The sequence below is a fragment of the Zalophus californianus genome, chromosome 8, assembly GCF_009762305.2.
Source record: "Zalophus californianus isolate mZalCal1 chromosome 8, mZalCal1.pri.v2, whole genome shotgun sequence".
NCBI lineage: Eukaryota > Metazoa > Chordata > Mammalia > Carnivora > Otariidae > Zalophus > Zalophus californianus.
Genome location: NC_045602.1, coordinates 75787176 through 75799485, shown reverse-complemented (window position 1 = coordinate 75799485; position 12310 = coordinate 75787176). Strand labels below are relative to the sequence as shown.

General features: G+C 38.4%; 1 protein-coding gene across 7 annotated transcripts in view; it reads left to right on the top strand.

Annotated features, from left to right (window-relative positions):
• Nucleotides 1-12310, top strand: part of PPM1B (protein phosphatase, Mg2+/Mn2+ dependent 1B) — an 86540-nt gene that overhangs the window by 32179 nt on the left and 42051 nt on the right. The window contains exon 2 of one of the 7 annotated variants that reach the window (XM_027622723.1): nucleotides 12250-12294. The exons of the other annotated variants lie outside the window; for them this stretch is intronic. The gene's annotated coding sequence lies outside the window, so the exon portion shown is untranslated. The remainder of the gene's footprint in view (nucleotides 1-12249; nucleotides 12295-12310) is intronic. 7 annotated transcript variants of the gene reach the window in all.

The following is a 12310-nucleotide window of genomic DNA, read 5'->3' as shown; positions in this document are numbered from 1 at the left end:
GAATAGAGGGAGAATGAAATTGTTCTGGCAGGATCTTCTCTGCATGTCCTGCAGTTTAAATTTCATTACGATCACCAGTATCCGAGTATGGTTGTTGAGGAAGAAGTGGTCTTAATTTTGGTAGAACCTAGAGAGACAGCATTAAATTAGTTAAAAAAAATTTGGTTATAGAAAATTTTGGACATACATAAAGGTAGAAATAATAGTATATATTGAGCCCCCACGTACCTGTTTTACTTCGGTAGTATTGGCATTAAGAGGGTATTTTTATTTTTATTTATTTTTAAAGATTTTATTTATTTATTGGACAGAGAGAGAGCACAAGCAGGGTGAGCAGCAGGGAGAGGGAGAAGCAGGCTCCCAGCTGAGGAAGGAGCTTGATGTGGGGCTCGATCCCAGAACACTGGGATCATGACCTGAGCCGAAGGCAGACGTTTAACTGACTGAGCCACCCAGGTGCCCCTAAGAGAGTATTTTTAAATTGTGGTGAACCCTTATAATATTATCCAGTCTAATAGCGACCCCCCCCTTTTTTTTTAAGATTTATTTATTTGAGAGAGAGAGCAGGAGGGGCAGAGGGAGAGGGTGAGAGAGAATCCTCAAGCAGACTCAGTCAGTGCTGAGGACAGAGCCCAACTTGGGGCTTGATTTCACAACCCTGAGTTCATGACCTGAGCTGAGATCATGACCTGAGCTGAAATCAAGAGTTGGAGGCTTAACCGACTGAGCCACTCAGGTGCCTCTAATAGCAACCATTTTAATTTTTGTATATTTTATATACAGAGATTTTGCATTATTAAACAAGAGTACAAATATTTTTGTTTTTCTTCGTGTTACTTTTTTTTATAAGTAGTCTCAGTGATAATCATTTTAGTGGGGATCACAATTTCTATTTTATGTTCCTCATTCTCCTTCATTTGCTCTTCTTTCTATATTCTCTTTCTGACTTTAGCGTGGAAGGGGCACTGACATTTTTATGTTGCAGTTTACACCAAGATGATGATGCATCTTGGTTTCCATGTATTTATAAGCAATTGACATCTTCAAATATAGAGATGCCTTTTTTAAAATCTCGTTTGTGGGGGGGGTGGGAGTGCATGTCAACTGAAATTCCAAATTTTTAATTTGATTGCATCCTTTCAGTATCCCTAATAAATAACATAATCTTTTTAAAAATGTGTTAATGTTAACTAGACACCTATCTTCCATCCATTGATTCTAGATCTGCCCTCTGGAACAAATGGATAAGCATTTTCTTCTTTTGTAAGAATTCAGTATTCAGCACCAGCCCTGTACCTCCTCTCTAGTCTGAGCAATATCAGCTTTTTCAAATGTTCTTTATATGTTCTTCAAGTGTTTTTTAAGCTATTTTCATTCTTCTGCTTGGGATATATTTATGTTTTGTCAGAGTCCTTCTTAAAATGTGGTTCTTAGTGAATGCAGTACTTCATATGTTTGGCAAATTAGAGTATTGAACCTTAGGTTAATCTAGACTGTGGTGTGTATATTTTCTAGCTTTAATGAGCTTGAGTTGTGAACTATGGCTCAGCCATCTTCAATTGCAGTACACCTCCCATAATATGAGCATCACCCAGTGCTGCTTCATTTGGTGCTCACTTGCCCATTTATTCATTCATTCCACAAATACTTTATTGGGTGCTTACTATGTTCCATGACTAGTTATAGTCATTTTGACAGTGAATAAGACAGATACAGTTTCTCCACTCGTGGAACTTACATTCTTGTTGGGGTAAAAAATAAAGAATTTAATGAAAAACAATTTTGGCAGGCTATGAGTAAAGTAAAACAGTAAAATGAGCCATGATGGTGTTTGGAGAATAGATTGTGTAGTCAGGGAACGTCTCTCTGAGTTGACAGTTGGGCTGAGATCTAAATGTCAGGAAGGAATTAGCCATGCAACTGGGGGTGTAGAGTTAAGGGTGATTCCAAGAAGAAAAAACAGGAAAAACAAAAGTCCAGAGATGGGGAACAAGTGTGACGTAGTGAGGGAATAAGAAAAAACCACTGTGGCTAGCCAGCAGTCAGTGATGATGGAAGAATTACTGGAAGTAAGGCTCAAGAACCAGACGGGTCAGATCGTAGAGTACTGTACTAAGTTTGGGTTTTCTTCTAAATTCAGTGGGAGTCAGGAGTGACATGATTTCATTACCTTCAGGAAAGATCACCCTGGAGAATGAATTATAGGGAGGCAAAAATGGAACCGCTCATTAAGAGGTTATTGTAGTAGTGCAGGCAAAGGGTGATGATGACTTAAGCTAGGCTGGTGCAGCTACAGATGGAGAGATATGGACTGATTTGGGCTATATTTGGAGATAGAATTGATGGGATTTGTTAATGATTCAAAATAGTGTGTGTGTGAGAGAAAGCAGAATCAAGGCTCTGACATGCAGATGTTTTTATTCATGTGAAGAAACAGATTTGTTTCAACTCAACAAACCTGGTGTACTTTTAATATCAACTATATTGTATGTTGGTGGTGGTTAAGAGCATGGACTCTGGAGCCGGACAGCCTGGATTACAGTTTGGACAACCTGGGTTCCTTACCTTGGACAAGTTGCTCAGCCATTCTGTGACTCAGTGCCCTCTATAAAATGAGGACCGTAATGTCTACCTCATAAGGGTGTTGGCAGAGATTAAATGAGTTGAGTGATATAGATGGAGTTAATATAGGCTCAGTGCCTGGTCATATTAAAGGGCCTATATAAAGGTTAGCTTTTATTATTTTAACGGTTTTGCAAGGGTAATTTTGAGTCTACATAATGTTAGCCGTATGCTGAGTTTATACACCAATCCCTATAATAGATGCAATTCTATTCTCTTAACTGTATCTTTGTAATTTTTTTTTCTTCAAGGGCATCTGTAAATTTGTTTTCTGCCATTGTGAAAATGTGGAAAAATTGTTTTGTGTAGCTGTATATTGCTAGCTAAAATCTGTATTAATATTGAATTTGTTTCAAATGCTTTCAGAATATGCTTATACTACAGTCTTAGACCAAAGAAATGTCTTGAAAGAGTTATCGGAAATACTGAATTTCTGCTAACATGCCTCATAGTATAGCTTTTATATTCATGGTGTCTGATGAAGGATATGTTAATCTTATATCTATAAATTTGTAAAATGCACCATGCGAATTTTTTTTTAATCTGGTCTCTTACAGAAGTGCAATTCATTTAGGTAGAATTTGTTACTTGTATTTACAATGTAGCAGCACTAGATATTTACGCTTGTTCTAAATTCTTTGGAGAAAAGGATTTTTCCCTTAGTTACATGGTATCTGCATTTTTAAATAAATTTATGATATGCTTTATCATAGCTTGATGTAACCTCCTACATACTGTTACACCTCAGTTTTCTTCATGCATTGAGTGTAGGATTTATGGTTTTTCTTTATTCTTTTTAATAGTGGGACTCACCAATGAGTTTACTTCTTCAAGGAAATGATATATTAAAATGGAACAGGATATATCTGTTGGGTCTTAATTGCTCACTCTGTTAATGTAGGTGATTGTCTCTTTGATTTGTTTGCAGAGGAAAAAAACCTTTGGGTGTCAATATATTGATATTTATAAAGGTTTAGATTTTTATGAATTAGAGCTTTTGATTGCTAAAAGAGGATTCACTCTAAAGGAATTTTCCTTGTTGAACTAGCGTTCATTTAATGGCATTAAATTTATGTAATTTGATTTTATTACATTTGTATGTTTTAAAATGGAAAGGGTACATTTTCACTCCTGTCTTCCAACTGCTTGATTTCTCTTCTGTGCGGTTTCCAGTTCTGTGTACACTTACAGAAAATGAATGAATACACATCCTCACCAACACTTGTCCCCTTTTTTTTTTTTTTTTTTTTAAACCTGTGGTATCATAGTGTCTTTATTTATTTTTAAGAATTCTCTACACCCGTTGTGGGACTCAAACTCATGACCCTGAGATCAAGAGTTGCATGCTCTTCTAACTGAGCCAGCCAGGTGCCTCTCTTGTCTTTTTGATACCAGCCATTTTAGCTGGTGTGAGGTGATACTGTGATTTTGATTTGCATTTCCCTGACGATGAGTGGTATTGAGCATCTTTTCATGTGTCTGTTGGCCGTCTGTATGTCTTTGGAAAAATGTCTATTCAGGTCTTCTATCCATTTTTTAATTGGATTTTTTTTTTTTTTGGTGTTGAGTTGTAGAAATTCTCTATATATTTTGGATTATTAATCCCTAGTGAGACATTTTTATGTATTAGGGAAATTAGCTCATGATATGAAATGCAATTTCTTTTTTTTTTTTTTAAGGTTTTATTTATTTATTTGACAGAGACAGCAAGAGAAGGAACACAGCAGGGGGAGTGGGAGAGGGAGAAGCAGGCTCTCTGCAGAGCGGGGAGCCCGATGCGGGGCTTGATCCCAGAACCCTGGGATCATGACCTGAGCCGAAGGCAGATGCTTAACGACTGAGCCACCCAGCCGCCCCTGGAATGCAATTTATTTCATAGTGTGCTGTTGTTTTACTTTATGCTTCTTTAAATTAGTTGTTTTTTTTAATTAAACATTTTCATAGTTTAAAGAACCAAACAGTTTTGTGAGCACCTCTCTTTGGAGAAGATTCCCCAGAACCAACCATTTCAAATTCTTACATAGCTTTGGAATTTATCTTTAAATCTCTAATGTGCTTTTTGATTTTTTTTTAAAGGTTTGTTTATTTATTAGAGAGAGAGAAAGTGCAGGCAGGGGGTTAGGGGCAAGAGAGAGAGGGAGAGAGAGAATCTTAAGCAGTCTCCATCCCCAGCACAGAGCCTGACATGGGGCTCGATCTCTCAATCCATGAGATCATGACCTGAGCCAAAACCGGGAGTCAGACAGTGAACTGACTGAGCCACCCAGGCGTCCCTGATTTCCTCCCCCCACCCTGCCCAGATCTGGGAATTCTCTATGCTATTACTGAAGATGAAATGTAGCTCTTTTCATTCCACTACCCCAACCATACACATATGCATACTCCCCCATACTTCCTCATTTTTTCAAAATAGGATTACTTCCAGTTGGGACCAGTTGGCATTCTGATTCTTCAGTTTTTGAATTAAACCTTTTTCTCTCTGATGGCTTATACGCTCTTATACCTATCTCTGGTGTTCTGAAATTTTTAATGTACCTTGGTAATTGTTTCCATCCATTGTGCTTGTTGCAGGATGAGCTCTTTCAATTTTGAAATTCATGCCCGCCCTTCAGTTTGGAAGTTTCCTTATATTATTTTTATAAACTATAGGCATACCTCATTTTATTGAGCTCCACAGATACTGTGATTTTTACAAATTGAGGTTTTGTGGCAACTCTTCATTAAGCTGGACTCTCCACAGCATTTTTTTGACAGCATTTGTTCACTTTTTGTCTGTCATATTTGGTAGTTCTTGGAATATTTCAAACTTTCCCATTATTATAATTCTTAGGGTGATCTGTGATCAGTGATTGTGATTTATTGAAATCTCAGATAATGGTTAGGATTTTTTAGCAATAAAGTATTTTTACTTACTTACTTACTTATTTATTTATTTATTTATTTGCGCAAGCACTGGAGAGGGGCGCAGAAGGAGAGGAAGACAGACTCCCCACTGAGCAAGGAGCCCGACTCACCCACATGGGGCCTGGATCCCAGGACCCTGGGATCATGACCTGAGCCAAAAGCAAATGGTTAACCGACTGAGCCACCCAGGTGCCCTAGCAATAAAGTATTTTTATTATTTATTTTATTTATTTATTTGACAGAGATAGAGTGAGCCAGAGAACACAATTAGGGGGAGGAATGGCAGAGGGAGAGGGAGAAGCAGGCTCTCTGCTAAGCAGGGAGCCCAATAACGGGACTCCATCCCAGGACCCTGGGATCATGACCTGAGCCACGCAGGCGCCCCTAAAGTATTTTTAAATTACGGTATACACATTGTTTCTTTAGACATAGTGCTATTGCATACTTAATAGACTATAGTATAGTATAAACGTAGTTTTTATGTGCACTGGGAAACTGAAAAATTCATTTGACTCTCTTTGTTGCGATACTTGGCTTTATTGCAGTGGTCTGGACCCAAACCTGCAATATCTCCAAGGTGTGCCTGCATTTCTTCTCTTCAATTTTCTGTATTCCCTTACTCCCATTTTTTGGCTCTTGAACCTCCTGGGCTGATCCTCTCCTATTGTACCATATGTCTTGTAGCTATAATTTCTGGGCATTTCCCTCAACTTTCATTTTCCCAGCTTTCTCTTCTTATGATTCTGTTTTTACTTTACAGGAGATCTTTTAGTCCTCTGAATGTTCTCTTTTTCCTTTTAATAACATCCTGTTATTTCATGGATTCAAAATCTCTCTTACCTTTCTGAAAGGAGTTTGCTTGCATGCTTCCTTCCTCCTCCTTTTGTGATTAACTTTTCTTTGCCCAGCCTAGTCCCTTTCTAGGCTTTTCTTTTCCAAGCTGCCTGTTTCTGCTTGTTTTGGCCCCTCTCTCTTTTTTTAGGGAAATTCTTCTATGTTTGGGCATGGACTGTCTGCTTATATATTTTTTTTTTTTTTAAAGATTTTATTTATTTATTTGAGAGAGAGAATGAGAGATAGAAAGCACGAGAAGGAAGAGGGTCAGAGGGAGAAGCAGACTCCCTGCTGAGCAGGGAGCCCGATGCGGGACTCGATCCCGGGACTCCAGGATCATGACCTGAGCCGAAGGCAGTCGCCCAACCAACTGAGCCACCCAGGCGCCCTGTCTGCTTATATTTTTAAAGTGGACATTGAATAGCTGATTGGAAGCTCTGTGCCTGTCTATGGGGTTTGTTGGCTGTGGGGTTCACTATGGGGTGATTTGACCTATTTTTTTGAGTAACCTCCAGTGTCAGTACCTAAGACCTTTCCTGTAGAACTAGTGAGATTCTAAAAGAGTATAAATAAGCTTCTTCTCATCTTTTACTTAGAGTAAACTTTTACTGAGTTTTATGTTTTAAGGCTAGTTTCCAGCCTTAATCTCTCCCTGGTATTCTCCAGTTCTAAATGTTCTGTTTTACCTTCTTCAGAAATAAACTTCCATCTTTCTGGGGTGAGGGAGCGGTATTCTTTCATTCAGCTATGCTGACCCAGAGAGGAGGATTTTGGGAAGTCCACTTGCCTCTTCCAGTGGACTTTCAGTCGGTCCTCTTGTTGTTAGCCCCACGTTCACCTCCACTTCCAGCAGTGCCTCCAGTCTGCAGTTTCAATGAGTGTGCTGCTTGTTGCCTCACAGTTAGCTTCATGTTTAACTAAGTCAGAGTGTTGGTTCTGCCACTTCCCAGGCTTCACTGTTGTCTCTGCTCTCACTCATTTTATCTCCATGGATTTAAAAGTCCCTTATCATAGTCTTGTGGGATTTCAGAGAGATGTTCTCAACCAAAATGTTACTCCCTTCTTGAGTCAACGGTCATTCTTCAAGGCAGACAGTGCCCAGGAACATGGAGAAGGATTGACTTCCCTTTTTTTTTTTTTTTTTAAAGATTTTATTTATTTATTTGACAGAGACCGCGAGAGAGGGAACACAAGCAACAGGCAGAGGGAGAGAGAGAAGCAGGCTTCCCCCTGAGCAGGGAGTCGGATGCGGGGCTCGATCCCAGGACCCCGGGATCATGACCTGAGCCGAAGGCAATCGCTTAACAACTGAGTCACCCAGGTGCCCCAGCATTGACTTTCTTTACACAGAGTGTAAAACTAAACTTCTCAAAAAGATAACCGTGACAAATTAGTGACTTCTTCCTTCAAAAAAAAAAACACCCACAAAAGGTAGGGCTCCTGGGTGACTCAGTCGTTAAGTGTCTGCCTTCAGCTCAGGTCATGATCTCGAGGTCCTGGGATTGAGCCCCCCATCGGGCTCCCTGCTCCGTGGGGAGCCTGCTTCTCCCTTTGCCTCTGCCTTTCTCTCTTCCTGTCTCTCATGAATAAATAAATAAAATCTTTAAAAAAAATAAGTAAACTCCATGGGTGAATAATGAAAACATAATAACAAGCAAGCTTAGTTCTGTTTAATGGTAAATTTCAGTAAGAAGACTGCCTTTGGTTTGAATAAAAGGTTGAAATTGAAATTTGGTACCATATGACATAGGCAAATACATTTGGAATGATGTAAATGATACCATTTAATATAAGGCTTGTGTGTGACACTACTTCTAGGAGTTCAGAAAGGTGATAAATACTTTTGGTTGGAGTAGTTTGTAAGATTTCATAGGAGAGAACATGCTTGACTTAATTGAGGTTTTGTTTTCAAGTTGGAAAAGAGGATATGGTTGCAATCATTTTGGGAGCCTTGGGCAATAAGCCTATGTAAGTTCTCCAACTTTAAAGTGAGAAAGCTGGTTAAAATCCTTAATTCATTTACTTAATTTATTTTACTTTACTTACCTTTTCCCGATACTGCAAATGAAATACAAACTTGCCCAGTGGTACTGAACTATCCGTTGTGAGTTGTATTTTGGTCTTACGATGTCATATAATGTTATATTTGTTGGCAGCAGTTGGTAGTTTACTTACTAGTCAGGCTCTAACCACATAGAATTTCAGAACAGGAAGAAATGCTCAGTATTGTATTGTACAGCTTTTCTTTTTTTTCCCCCTAGGAAAACAGATACTTGGTAGAGCCAGGAATCAAACCCAATGTTTAGGCATTCTTTTCCTTGTTTCCTTCAGTTCATTGTCTTAAGATGGTATGCTTATTACATGTACTTGTATTTTGGGTGCAAGTTAATATGCTTTTATTTATTATCAGAAAATATTAATTCTTCTAGCCCACGACAGATTTCTTGGTTCTTTTGGGACCATTTTAGTCTTTTGAGATTTAGATATATGTATACTCAAACATGTAGCTAGTTTTCTGGATTTTCTGTTGGATGAAGCTTTCCCAGATTATTTCAATAAATTATGGCACTTGGTCATAATAATCTGCTCTAATAGATGTTTTTATAACTCATGAGAAAATTTCCATGGCCAAACCTTATAGATGATCCCATGAAATGAACTGTTAAAATGACTTTATGACTATCATGTGTGAGTAAACTGTTACTTCTTTTTTTTTTTTTTAAGATTTTATTTATTTGACAGAGAGACAGCTAGAGAGGGAACACAAGCAGTGGGAGAGGGAGAAGCAGGCTCCCGGCTGAGCAGGGAGCCCGATGCGGGGTTTGATCCCAGGATCCTGGGATCGTGACCCCAGCCGAAGGCAGATGCTTAACGACTGAGCCACCCAGGCGCCCCAACTATTACTTCTTTAAAAACAAAAACAGGTCCAAGCAGGTAGGAGTGGCCAGAACTCTCATTCTCAGCTCTTTTGCTTAAGCCAAAGTTTTTCTCCCCTTTGGGAGACTATCCCTTATTACTACTGCTTCTTGTTATTTCTGACTTAAGGGACACAGAGAGCATTCACTGTGACTTCAAAGCCCTCTCTAGAACATGGGCGTGAGACTTTTCCCCCTTAATTTGACATAATATAATTGAGATAAAGTAAGAACTTTTAAACTGTGTTTAAAGATAGAGGAAATCCAAGGGGAAATAAGCATATAGTACAATAACCAAATACATAATTTAGTTGATTACTTGTCTTCTGGAATGCACAGTTTCATTCATATGGTATAAACCCTGGATTGCCTTAATGTGGTGGACACCATTTTAGCATCCATTAACCCAGATCCCACACCTGGATGCTATCCTCCCTGGAAGTCTTTCTCTGACAGAATGAGGCTCTTCTATAACACTGGAATGATGAGTTGAGTTTTCTTTTTCTTGCCTGTGGCCTCTCTCTACAGTATAATACAACGCACGTCTATATCCTTCATCAAATCTACTTCAGTTCTAGGGAGGATAAGGCCTTATGGTAAAGGCCGTACGATGTATTATTTATCATTTATTGGGAATGAAGTGTTGCTTTGTTAAACCACTTCTTTCAAACTAATTATTGACAAACTAAATGTCAGTCCTCTGACATTTATTCCAGTACTTCTTTGGCAAGGAAATAAACATACTATTTTGGGAAGTAGGAGGTAAACACAGAGGGACCATTAATTATGCAAAGTAGCAGGTACTAAATGGATGGGAAAGAAGTAACTATTAATGAAGTTTAATAAAGTACCATGGTGAAAGGATTTTGGAAAAGGTAAGACTGAAATCTGACATTTCTTGAAGGTTGTAACTTTGCATAGGTGAGGATAGTTAAGGAGAGGGGAAGGCACGATTTTAAAAAAATTTAGTGTCCAAATTATGGTAGAATAGTTCTGCTTTTGAATTGAGGCTGTATTAGAATCCATTATTACAAATGTTTAGTGCAATACAGCTTTTTCCTTCACTTTTATAAGTTACTTTTTATTTGAAAAAATGAAGCTATAGGGGTGCCTGGGTGGCTCAGTCGTTAAGCGTCTGCCTTCGGCTCAGGCCATGATCCCAGGGTCCTGGGATCGAGCCCCACATAGGGCTCCCTGCGCCACGGGAAGCCTGCTTCTCCCTCTCCACTCCCCCTGCTTGTGTTCCTCTCTCGCTGTATCTCTCTCTGTCAAATAAATAAATACTTAAAAAAAATGAAGCTATATTCTTTGATCTATTATTAAGTGTTTCCTACTGTGCTCTCACTTTTGTTTATAAATGTGAAATGTATTTGGGCTTGATTGTAAACTGTGGGCGGCTTTGAAGTAACTGTATCCCTCTTGAAATAAGATTGATGGGAACAAATCAACCATGGTCTGTCAGCTAAGGCAAAGGACCTAGAACTTTAAATTCAGAGAAACTTTTAAGGAACAATGCTTCAGATAATTTTTCTTGTTAGAGAGTTTATCATCGGAATAATTGTTAACTAAGTGCACTATATTTAATGCTTTTAGAAATAATAGTAAATACAATCCATTGAATCTTGGGTGTTTTGTAATCAGAGACTAGGCTTTTTTCTTCTCCAGCAACTATGAATCCAGTTCTTTAGATGAAGTTCTAGTCCCTAGACATGTTCATGGGGAAAGGGAGAAAAAAGCCTCTGTCCTATGGATTCATTGGACCTAAGGAATAGAGAGATGATTGTGAATGAGCCGAAGAAGGATTTAGGAAAAAAGGGAACCCGAAATTCAGTTTTGCAACTGTTTTAATTATCTGGTGATGGGTACTGTGAGTACCTTTTGACTATGTGTATTTGCATATATTTGACCTTATTTCGAACATTGTGGTGTATTTGAACAGCCCTTCAAGTCTCTCTGAAATTTGATTTGTTATATTTAAAAGTTGCCCACCTTCCACGCTTACTCCCTTTCAGGGTTGGTTTGTAAGCAAACTCAAAGGTATCAGAATTTTTTATGTGGAGGCTTATTCTACAGAAGAATGTAAACTATAGATAACTCATCTAAATTTTAGGACGTCTAGAACTTTTTCCCGTATTTGTTCTTCTCAGTAAAAAGCACACTTGTCAGATGGGTTTACTACTTTCTCAGGCAAGAAGAGGATGACACATTTTTGAGTTCTCAAATCCATGATTCTAAGATAAGTAGATAATGGACATTTCAGTGAAAATAATGTTATTCTTAGGATTTCAGTGCTTCTGCTTTCCCCCTTGAAATGCTCATGTATATACTCACATACAAATATACACATATCAGTTATACCAAATTAATTGTGCTCCTACTCTTCTTTTGGTCTTTGTATATGCTAATTTCTTCTCCCATTTCCATCATGTAAGTATCAGCTTGGGCTTCTTCCTTTAGAAAAAAAGTTTTTTTTTTTAATCTTTGTGTTTTTTTTAGGATTTATTTTTTAGAAATCTCTACACCCAACTCGGGGCTCAAACTTAAAACCCTAAAATCAGGAGTCACATCCTCCACTGACTGAGCCAGCCAGGTGTCCCTGGAAAATTTTTAAATACATGAGGCTATCTTTGACACCTCCTGTTGGCATACCCATTGTACCCTATATCACTGGGTGCCTTCATAATCTGTGTACTGGTCTTTATCTTCCACCAGACTAGAAGTTCTTTTAGGGAAGGGGACAACTTATTCCTAGTACCTGATACAGTGCTTGGCATGCAGCATGTACTCAGAAAGTACTTGAATGAGGGGCACCTGGCTGGCTCATTAGGTAGAGCATGTGATTCTTGGTCTTGGGGTCATGAGTTTAAGCCCCGCATTGGGGCTAGTTTACTTTAAAAAATAATAATAAAGGGGAGGGGGGAAAGAAAATATTTGAATGAGTAACTGTTGTACTGTTGTTGTTTGTAATTTTCAGTTGATTGAAAGAAGCTGAAGTATTCTTTTGCTAGATACATTAAAAGTATGTATAATTTATT